This window comes from Dreissena polymorpha, unplaced genomic scaffold (assembly GCF_020536995.1).
Source record: "Dreissena polymorpha isolate Duluth1 unplaced genomic scaffold, UMN_Dpol_1.0 chrUn075, whole genome shotgun sequence".
NCBI lineage: Eukaryota > Metazoa > Mollusca > Bivalvia > Myida > Dreissenidae > Dreissena > Dreissena polymorpha.
This window is the reverse complement of record NW_026273389.1, coordinates 71,842-82,131: the sequence shown is the minus strand read 5'-3', so window position 1 is coordinate 82,131 and position 10,290 is coordinate 71,842.

Here is a 10,290-nt window from a genome sequence, read left to right as displayed (position 1 = left end):
ACTGTGACGTAAAATCTTCCGCATTAGCGGAAATCTCACATGATCAAATCAAAGCGTGAGAATGTGGGCCATATACAACTTACAGTAACGAACCTTGGTGCGATTTTAAGTGTTATTTACTGTGGCCATATTCGACTTTTAGTAAAGACTATAGACTATTTTTAGTCAAGAACAATAAATCGGTTTTATAATAATATTCAGTGGTGAAAGATGAGGTGTACTAAGGAATGCAATTTAAATAATTATTTTCTCACGCCGTGGCTAGACTCCTAAAAGGAAACAACTAAAAAATTAGACGAATTGTTTTATTGTTTCAAGTATGAAAATTTTACCACAAATATATGAAATTTATACCACACACATATTTTGAAAATTATACAACACATATATCATAATTTCTCAGATGCAGTCTTTATTTTCCGCTTGAACGAAATCACTTCTTACCAAAAATGATTTTTTGAAGGAAAGTGTCTTCCTTGATTAGCCTGTGCGGACACTTTACGAAACTCTATGCGCATGCTTTAAACCCCATTTTACTGGTTATCATACTGGTCATCATACTGTTAATCCCTTTAATCATCACTTTGGTCATCACTCTTGTCATCACTTTGGAATTACTGTGGTCATCATTCTGGTCATCACTCTAGTCATCATATTGGTCATCGCTATGGCCATCGCTGTGGTCATCACTCTTGTCATCACTCTGGTCATCACTTTGGTATTACTCTGGTTATCGCTCTGGTGATCATAGTGGTGATTATAGTGGTGATTATAGTGGTGATCATACTGGTAATCATACTGGTGATCTTACTGGTGATCATACTGGTGATCATAAAGGTCATCATACTGGTTATCATACTGGTAATCGTACTGGTAATCGTACTGGTCATCATACTGGTCATCATACTGGTAATCATACTGGTCATCATACTGGTAATCGTACTGGTCATCATACTGGTTATCATACTGGTTATCATAATGGTCATACTGGTCATCGTACTGGTCATCATACCGGTCATCATATTGTTTATCATGCTGATCATACTAGTCATCTTACTGGTCATCATACCGGTCATCATACTGGTCATCGTACTGGTCATCATACCGGTCATCTTACTGTTTATCATGCTGATCATACTAGTCATCTTACTGGTCATTATACTGGTAATCATACTGATCATCCTACTGGTCATCATACTGGTCATCATACTGGTAATCGTACTGGTCATCAAACTGGTCATCATACTGGTAATCGTACTGGTCATCAAACTGGTCACCATACTGGTCATCGTACTGGTCATCATACTGATCATCCTACTGGTCATCAAACTGGTCATCATACTGGTCATCATACTGATCATCCTACTGGTCATCAAACTGGTCATCATACTGGTCATCATAATGTTCATCAAACTGGTCATCGTACTGGTCATCGTACTGGTCATCATACTGATCATCCTACTGGTCATCAAACTGGTCATCATACTGGTCATCATACTGGTCATCAAACTGGTAATCGTACTGGTCATCATACTGGTCATCATACTGGTAATCGTACTGGTCATCTTACTGGTCATCATACTGGTCATCGTACTGGTCATCGTACTGGTCATCACATGATCATCCTACTGGTCATCATACTGGTCATCATACTGGTCATCATACTGGTCATCATACCTGTCATACTGTTTATCATGCTGATCATACTGGTCATCATACTGGTCATCGTACTGGTCATCATACTTATCATCCTACTGGTCATCATACAGATCATCATACTGGTAATCGTACTGGTCATCAAACTGGTCATCGTACTTGTCATCATAATGGTCATCATACTGGTCATCATACTGGTAATCGCACTGGTCATCATACTGGTCATCATACTGGTCATCGTACTGGTCATCATACTGATCATCCTACTGGTCATCATACTGGTCATCATACTGGTCATCATAATCGTCATCATACCTGTCATAGTGTTTATCATGCTGATCATACTAGTCATCTTACTGGTCATCATACTGGTCATCGTACTGGTCATAATACTGATCACCTACTGGTCATCATACTCGTCATCATACTCGTCATCATACTGGTCATCACACTGGTCATCATACTGGTCATCATACTGGTAATCGTACTGGTCATCATACGGGGCATCATCTCATTAAGGCTGTTGACTTAAGTATTGCATGAGTTAGATTATGATTTCCTGGATAACATTAATAAAGTTTGTAGCAGTCACAGTCGCAGGTTATCACGACTTTGGTACCGTTCCACAGGAATACTGGAACCCAGTATAGACAAGCATGTGGCTTAGTTCAGTTTTTGCATGCGTGTACATTTTATCGTTACTCTTGTTAACGTTACATGAATATTTAAATGTGTTTGATCTAGTATGTGGCAAATAATTGTTTTTGCATACATCGACATGCCATCGTGACATTCATCCACATGCCATCTGCTAACGTTCCTGGAATATTGAAATGTGTATAGTTAAGTGTGTAGCATATGTTTGTTTTTGCATACATGAACATGTCATCATGCCCGGGTCATCATGACTTTATTAACGATCTAGTTATATTGAAACACGTGTAGTCGAGAATGTAGCAAATATTAGTGTTTTTTTATTTATTCAAAATGTCAGTGTGACTTAGTCGACGTCCCAAGAAGACTGGAGCGTTTATACTCGATCGATCATCCAGAGCTGGTCCAAAGCGGCTGGCACATTTCATTTGAATGGATCATTTACTAGTATCCATTCCAATGAGTAAATGACTGGACAGCCATCTTTAAAAGTTTCAGTTGCCTATGCAGTTGAAATGCTGCCTACACAATCAGACACATGTATGTATATACAGATATAAGAATAACCTAGCTTTTTGTTCTAAACTGTGCGTTTTTACGGCATATCGATGCAATACGCAGCGGCATGCATATAAGTACACACTGCATGGTGCATAATGCGCTAAGGCGCAATATTACTTCTTACATGCACTAAAGTATTCTAAAGAAATAATTGTAGCGAATTAAACTTGCGACATTTTAAAGAAGAGGCAAGAATGGAATGATGATATGATGTTACATAAGCATGTTTGGTTCAGATTATATCACAAGCTTTATATAAACCCCACACAAGGAATGTGTTATCACACACTTCTTCCCGCCCAGGCTAAACATCGGTAGGAGATGCTAGCAGAATGTGAGCACTATATGTTCTAATGTTCGAAAATCAAGATATTATAGTATCAGGGGAAATACTATATATTATTTGATAATTGATACGTTTGTCTGTGTTGATCAAACTAATAAGTAATACTGATTAAGGTATTTTCTCTTGCTTATTGTACTTTGTTTTTTTGTCTCGAAAATATTCCTGCGCTGCGTATGTGCTGCTGTTTTTTATTTGGATTATATATGGTTGGTTTGTACAATTCTATGACAACGTATTTGAGCCTCGCCGCGTTAAAACAAAAAACGGACTTCATGTATCTGCGTATATTGTGGTCCCAGATGCAGTCTGTATTTTCCGTTTAAAGGAAGTCTCTTCTTACCGAAAATCAATTCTGGAAGGAAAGTGTCTTCCCTGATTAACCACATTTTACTGGTTATCATACTGGTCATCATACTGTTAATCCCTTTGGTCATCCCTCTGATCATCACTCTGGTAATCACTCTTGTCATCACTTTGGAATTACTCTTGTCATCATTCTGGTCATCACTCTGGTCAGCACTATGGCCATCAATCTGGTCATCACTTTGGTATTACTCTGGTCATCGCTCCGGTGATCATAGTGATGGTTTACAGTAACGAACCTTGGTGCGATTTTAAGTGAGACAGTGACACGCGTCATGTTATCGTGATAATCTTATCTACACATGTTCAGACATGTGTTGTCGCAGGCATACCAGTAAACGCTCTTAATCCACAATAGGGGCATGGTCTAATACATGTAGGTCTCCCTTGAAGAGAATGCGTCTGCGCCAATATCGTATTCAAATGTTTATTGCCTTGCTAATTTTATTTATCCGTTATCATGGCCGTTAATCACGAGCGCCACCTTTTTTTTTCTTTTTTGTGATGCATTTATAACTGAGCCAATGCTTGTTCTGAGATGGCGCTAAGGACCGGATGTTTGGAAATGTCACGGATAATTTTACAGAGTGAGTAGGTTTTATAAGTTTGTTCAGCATATTTATTATTATAAAAAAGGACAATGTAGTGCGATTCAGCGATTGCAGTAATGAACGATGGTGTGATTTTAAGAGTCATTTACTGTGGCCATAGTCGACTTGCAGTAATAAAAAATTGTGTCATTTTAGGAGTCATTTTCTGTGGACATAGTCGACTTGCAGTAATGAACAATGGTGACATTTTAAGAGCCATTATCTGTGGCCGTAGTCGACTTGCAGTAATGAACGATGGTGTCATTTTAAAAGTCATTTACTGTGGCCATGGTCGACTTGCAGTAATGAACAATGAAGTCATTTTAAGAGTCATTTACTGTGACCATAGTCGACTTGCAGTAATGAACAATGGTGTCATTTTAATAGCCATTTAGTGTGGCCATAGTCGACTTGCAGTAATGAACGATGGTGTCATTTTAAGAGTCATTTACTGTGGCCATAGTCCACTTGCAGTAATGAACGATGGTGTCATTTTAAGAGTCATTAAGTGTGGCCATAGTCGACTTGCAGTAATGAACAATGGTGGAATTTAAGAGCCATTTACTGTGGCCAAATACAACTTACAGTTACGAACCTTGGTGCGATTTTAAGTGTTATTTACTGTGACCATATTCGACTTCTCGTAAAGACTATATACTATTTATAGTCAAGAACAATAAATCGATTTTATAATGATATTCAGTGGTGAAAGATGAGGTGTACTAAGGAATGCAATTTGAATAATTATTTGTTCACGCCGTGGCTAGACTCCTAGAAGGAAACAACTAAAAAATTAGACGAATTGTTTTAAATGTATTAGTCCGTCGGTACCGTACATATTACGAACAGACGCATTTGCTTTATACTTTTACTTAAATCTTATGAACATCATGCACAAACTATTTAGCATTGAACTGTTTTGCTAAATAAAACAAAATTGTTGTGTATTTGGTTTTACACTGCCTTTTTGCAGACGATGGGAAAGAGACGTTGCAGACAATGGAAAAGAGGCGTACCCAATAAAAATAAGTGTAGTTGAAACGCAGGACGCAGCCATTGTTTTCGCCATCCAATAAAATCTTTGTTACAAACCTGAGAAAATGTCACGTGGCGCACTTAACACTCGAAAAAGCCATATCCGTCTTTAAGTCATACTCGTGAAAATATTTCCCAGCATGCAAATTATAGGACATATATTAAAAAAAAATTACCACAAATATATGGAATTTATACCACACACATATTTTAAAAATTACACAACACATATATCAGAATTATACCACATATATATATATATCAAAATAGTGCATACATATATATGAAATTTTAGAACATATATATGAAAATATCACACATAAATATGAAATTATACAATATATATTTGTAATGCAATACATATATCGGATTTTACCATTATATATATATGAATTTATACAGCATATATATGCAATTATACCACATACAAATGGAAATATACAACATATATATGCAATTATACCACACACAAATGGAAATATACAACGTATATATACAAATATACCACATACATATGGAAACATTGAATTTTGCAACGTTTGCCACGCCATAACATACAACCAAACATAAACTATCATAAAGTACGGAGCTTAATGACACACGTAGAATGAACTGATTCCTATGCAAGCGCGTGTTGTTTGTAATTTATCAAACAGTTCAATATTTGTTAAACCTTTACAATTTTTATATTCAATAATCAGATACTGTCATTAACTATAGATTGAAAACACAAACATTGAATAAGCTCGAACTGTTTTAATTTAAAAACTCAACCCTTTTACAAGTAAATTCACCTGATTCAAGTTTGCACTTGTGCCATGTGACAAAAAGTCGTGTGATAATCATAAATATGTTTTGATACAGAAAGATGCAATAGTCCATTCAAAAACATTCACATACACTGGATCCCACTAGCCCAAACAACAAAAAGAAAAGCTTCTTGAACAAAACAACAACAACACGGAGCTGAACAATAGAAGCTTTGTCATGGATATTGCTTAATGTGTTGAGTTGAAAGTGCTTCATTTTCGTTAAATTAAATGAAGCAGATGCCCCAAACAGTAATTGGCTCTTACATTGTACTCAGCCAGAATAATAAAGGGAGAAAACCACATACGGCATTGTCGATTTTTTTACGGCGAATTAGCAGACAAATATAAAGCTTTTCGAAGTAAACAGAATCAAAATATAAGGTTCCGTGATCGAAATTCAAGCACACATGTGCTAGAATCGGACTTTAAGAATAAATGGTGATTGGAGTGGTTGTCTGAAATAGATGAACGTAGCGTTAAATTGGGCGAATGGCTAAAAAAACGGACATCCCTGTGTACGTTTTTGTGTTCCATTCTTTAAAAAATAGTTACAAATCGTCCGGAAAGAAGGCCATTTAAACCCATGCTACAGACAAAGCACTGAAACACAATAACAAAATCGTGACGCCTTAAAACAGTAGGCAAAGTATTTGTTTTATTTTGTACTCCACTAATTTAAGATAAAAAATAACCATTTAAATTTTGTTTCATGTATGTGAATTAAATGATCATGTGCCTTAAATATACTGCTTCACATACGTTGATTGAAATTGTTGGCTTCTGACACATTACTGCTTCTAGCGCTTATTTCTAAACTGTACCCAGACATCACTCAGGAAGACTAAGAAAGTCCATGTTTATGTCCTTGATCTGCATGTTATTGTACAGCAAGTTGACAGTAGTTTTATGACATGTTTTTCATTACAAGTATGATGTCTTTATCTACAAAAATAAAAGTGGTATGGTGGGAAGAAGATTATGGAACATAATGTTTTCGGTTCGTTTGACCCTACCATAAAACAGATATACATGTCAGGGTGTGTGTGCATAACATGATCTTGCTATGTCCTTGTTAAAATACTTCTGTTTTGACCGATAATTAAAATTGGTCTAATGCACAAAGCTTACATGTATATCTGATTTCAAAGTATTGTTTAGTTTATGGCGTTTTTACAAAAATAGGTGAATACAACCTAATGTAGCTGCATAAGTTGTTTCTTGTGCTTTTTCCTATCTGCCTGTTTAACTTCATGCACTCACATTTATTTTGTATCGACAAAATTGTATAGACGCATTTCAGTCGTTCGATTAAATTAAAAACAACAACTGTTGTGCAAACTATTCACGTAAAACCTAAGCATATTTCCATCCATACTTTCATGAGGTATTGACTTACAATATTAAAACATTACTGCATGACATGCAGAAATGCACGTGGCGAGCAAGTGCGTGTAATGTATAAACTGTCCATATTTCATGTTAACAACATAACACTAATTTACTGAAAATATGGCAATTTAAAAAAAACGAATACGTAACGCCTGAGTGGTTTCGAACTATTTCTATGATTATAATGTCAACCGGGGAATTGTACTTTGAAATATTTTATCATGAATTATACGCTTTTACATTCAAACTCGATGTATCATATAAGTGTTTGTGTTTCAAAATAATAAATTTCGTAGAAACGTAAATTCTTGGATTTTCGATTCCTAGGATACGCTCTATTTGAAATTGGCCAGTCGCCGATTTTTAATACGTGTCCGCGATAAATTTAGGGTGTCACTACTGGATGTGGTCCCCAATAATCAAGCGCATTCAGCGCTTTGTTTCATAAAAGTCATTGTCGTTGAATACGTCCTTGACATTTTCAAATGTACATCATCAGGGAGGGCATTCAGCGCTTTGTTTCATAATAGTCAGTGTCGTTGAATACGTCCTTGACATTTTCAAATGTACATCATCAGTGAGGGCATTCAGCGCTTTGTTTCATAATAGTCATTGTCGTTGAATACGTCCTTGACATTTTCAAATGTACAGCATCAGGGAGGGCATTCAGCGCTTTGTTTCATAATAGTCATTGTCGTTGAATACGTCCATGACATTTTCAAACGTACATCATCAGGGAGCTGTATCAGCAACCCACGTATATCGAGTATTTCGCCCCATTGGTGCTAAAAGGTTGGTAAAATGTGACATTTAATTTCAATGCAACATGGTACATTTTGCACTTATGGGATGATTTCATCAGACAATCACGCCATGTTCGCATGCGTGCATGCACAGCTGGCAAACAATGCACTCTTTTCTCCCATCTATAAAACTCACATTATGCAGCTTCAGACACAACAGGACAAACGTTTAGACGTAAACAGATTCTACGTTCAGAGGCAAACGGAATACTTCAGAAATGGTAAGTAAGAAAATAAATGTTTAATTTGATGTTCGAAACGATTTGCCATTATTTGATATTGTAATGTGTTGATTTGAATGTTAGTACTACGCATTTTGTAAATGCAATCATTCATTGAATGTATGCTGTTATTGATCTTGTTAAATGTGCTCAAATTAAGAGGAACGTTAACGTGTATATATAAACAGTAAATATTTAAATTGCGTAGTTATTTTAATTGAGAATGGATGGATGGATGCACGATGTTCCATGTATTTTTACTGAGTATTGTGGTGGGAAATGTATTTATCTATATACATAGGTTGATGCATGTGTCAAAACTAATTCAAATCGAAAAAAATCATAATTTGTTCATTTAATTAAAGTGGTTTATATAAGTCGAACATTTCTCCTATCAATCCATGTTTCACAAAACATGTTCAATGAAATAAAATACTTTCTGGTTAAGCTTCATAACTCTATAAGCGATTGCATTGGTCGCGATGTTGTATTTTTTTAAATAATCGTGGAAAATATTTGGTGAGTTTATTTTAAAAGTGAAATATAGAAATTGGTATCATCATTTTAAAAATATGCACAACGCCTAACAGACTACATAGACACTTGAAGAGCAACTGAAAACAACGCCTAACAGACTACATAGACACTTGAAAAGCAACTGAAAACAACGCCTAACAGACTACATAGACACTTGAAGAGCAACTGAAAACAACGCCTTACAGACTACATAGACACTTGAAGAGCAACTGAAAACAACGCCTAACAGACTACATAGACACTTGAAGAGCAACTGAAAACAACGCCTAACATACTACATAGGCACTTGAAGAGCAACTAAAAACAACGCCTTACAGACTACATAGACACTTGAAAAGCAACTGAAAACAACGCCTAACAGACTACATAGACACTTGAAGAGCAACTGAAAACAACGCCTTACAAACCTCTTAGACACTTGACGAGCAACTGAAAACAACGCCTTACATACTACATAGACACTTGAGGAGCAACTGAAAACATCGCCTTACAGACTACATAGACACTTGAAAAGCAACTGAAAACAACGCCTAACAGACTACATATACACTTGAAGAGCAACTGAAAACAACGCCTTACAAACCTCTTAGACACTTGACGAGCAACTGAAAACAACGCCTTACATACTACATAGACACTTGAGGAGCAACTTAAAACAACGCCTTACAGACTACATAGACACTTGAAGAGCAACTGAAAACAACGCCTAACAGACTACATAGACACTTGAAGAGCAACTGAAAACAACGCCTAACAGAATACATAGACACTTGAAGAGCAACTGAAAACAACGCCTTACAGACTACATAGACACTTGAAGAGCAACTGAAAATAACGCCTTACAGACTACATAGACACTTGAAGAGCAACTGAAAACCTGTTGCGCGCACTGATTGTCATGCATACGAATATTTTGATTTTTTTTCATAATTTGATAATATGATATGAATTCAGTAAACGTGGAAATATTGTTTCATTGTAAGATTTATAAAAATATTTTGGAATATGTTATTTACGTTTGTTCAACACGCAATGTCACTCTTAACCTGAAAAAGAAATATTACGAATCTGGATTTTAAAAGGTATTTCATTTATTTATAACAGTATATTGATTAATATAATTTCCCTGATCTAATATTTTACTTCTAATAATATGGCATATGCTTATTTTTTCCCGTAAATTTTGTTGACATGGTTGGTCTAGCAAGTAAAACGATAAATAACGTGTATCCAAGTATTAAACTTCTCACATTGCTCACGTTTCGTTGGCATAGAGGTGACATTCACTCCTATTGTTTGTTTTCTACCTCGTGTCCACGACCT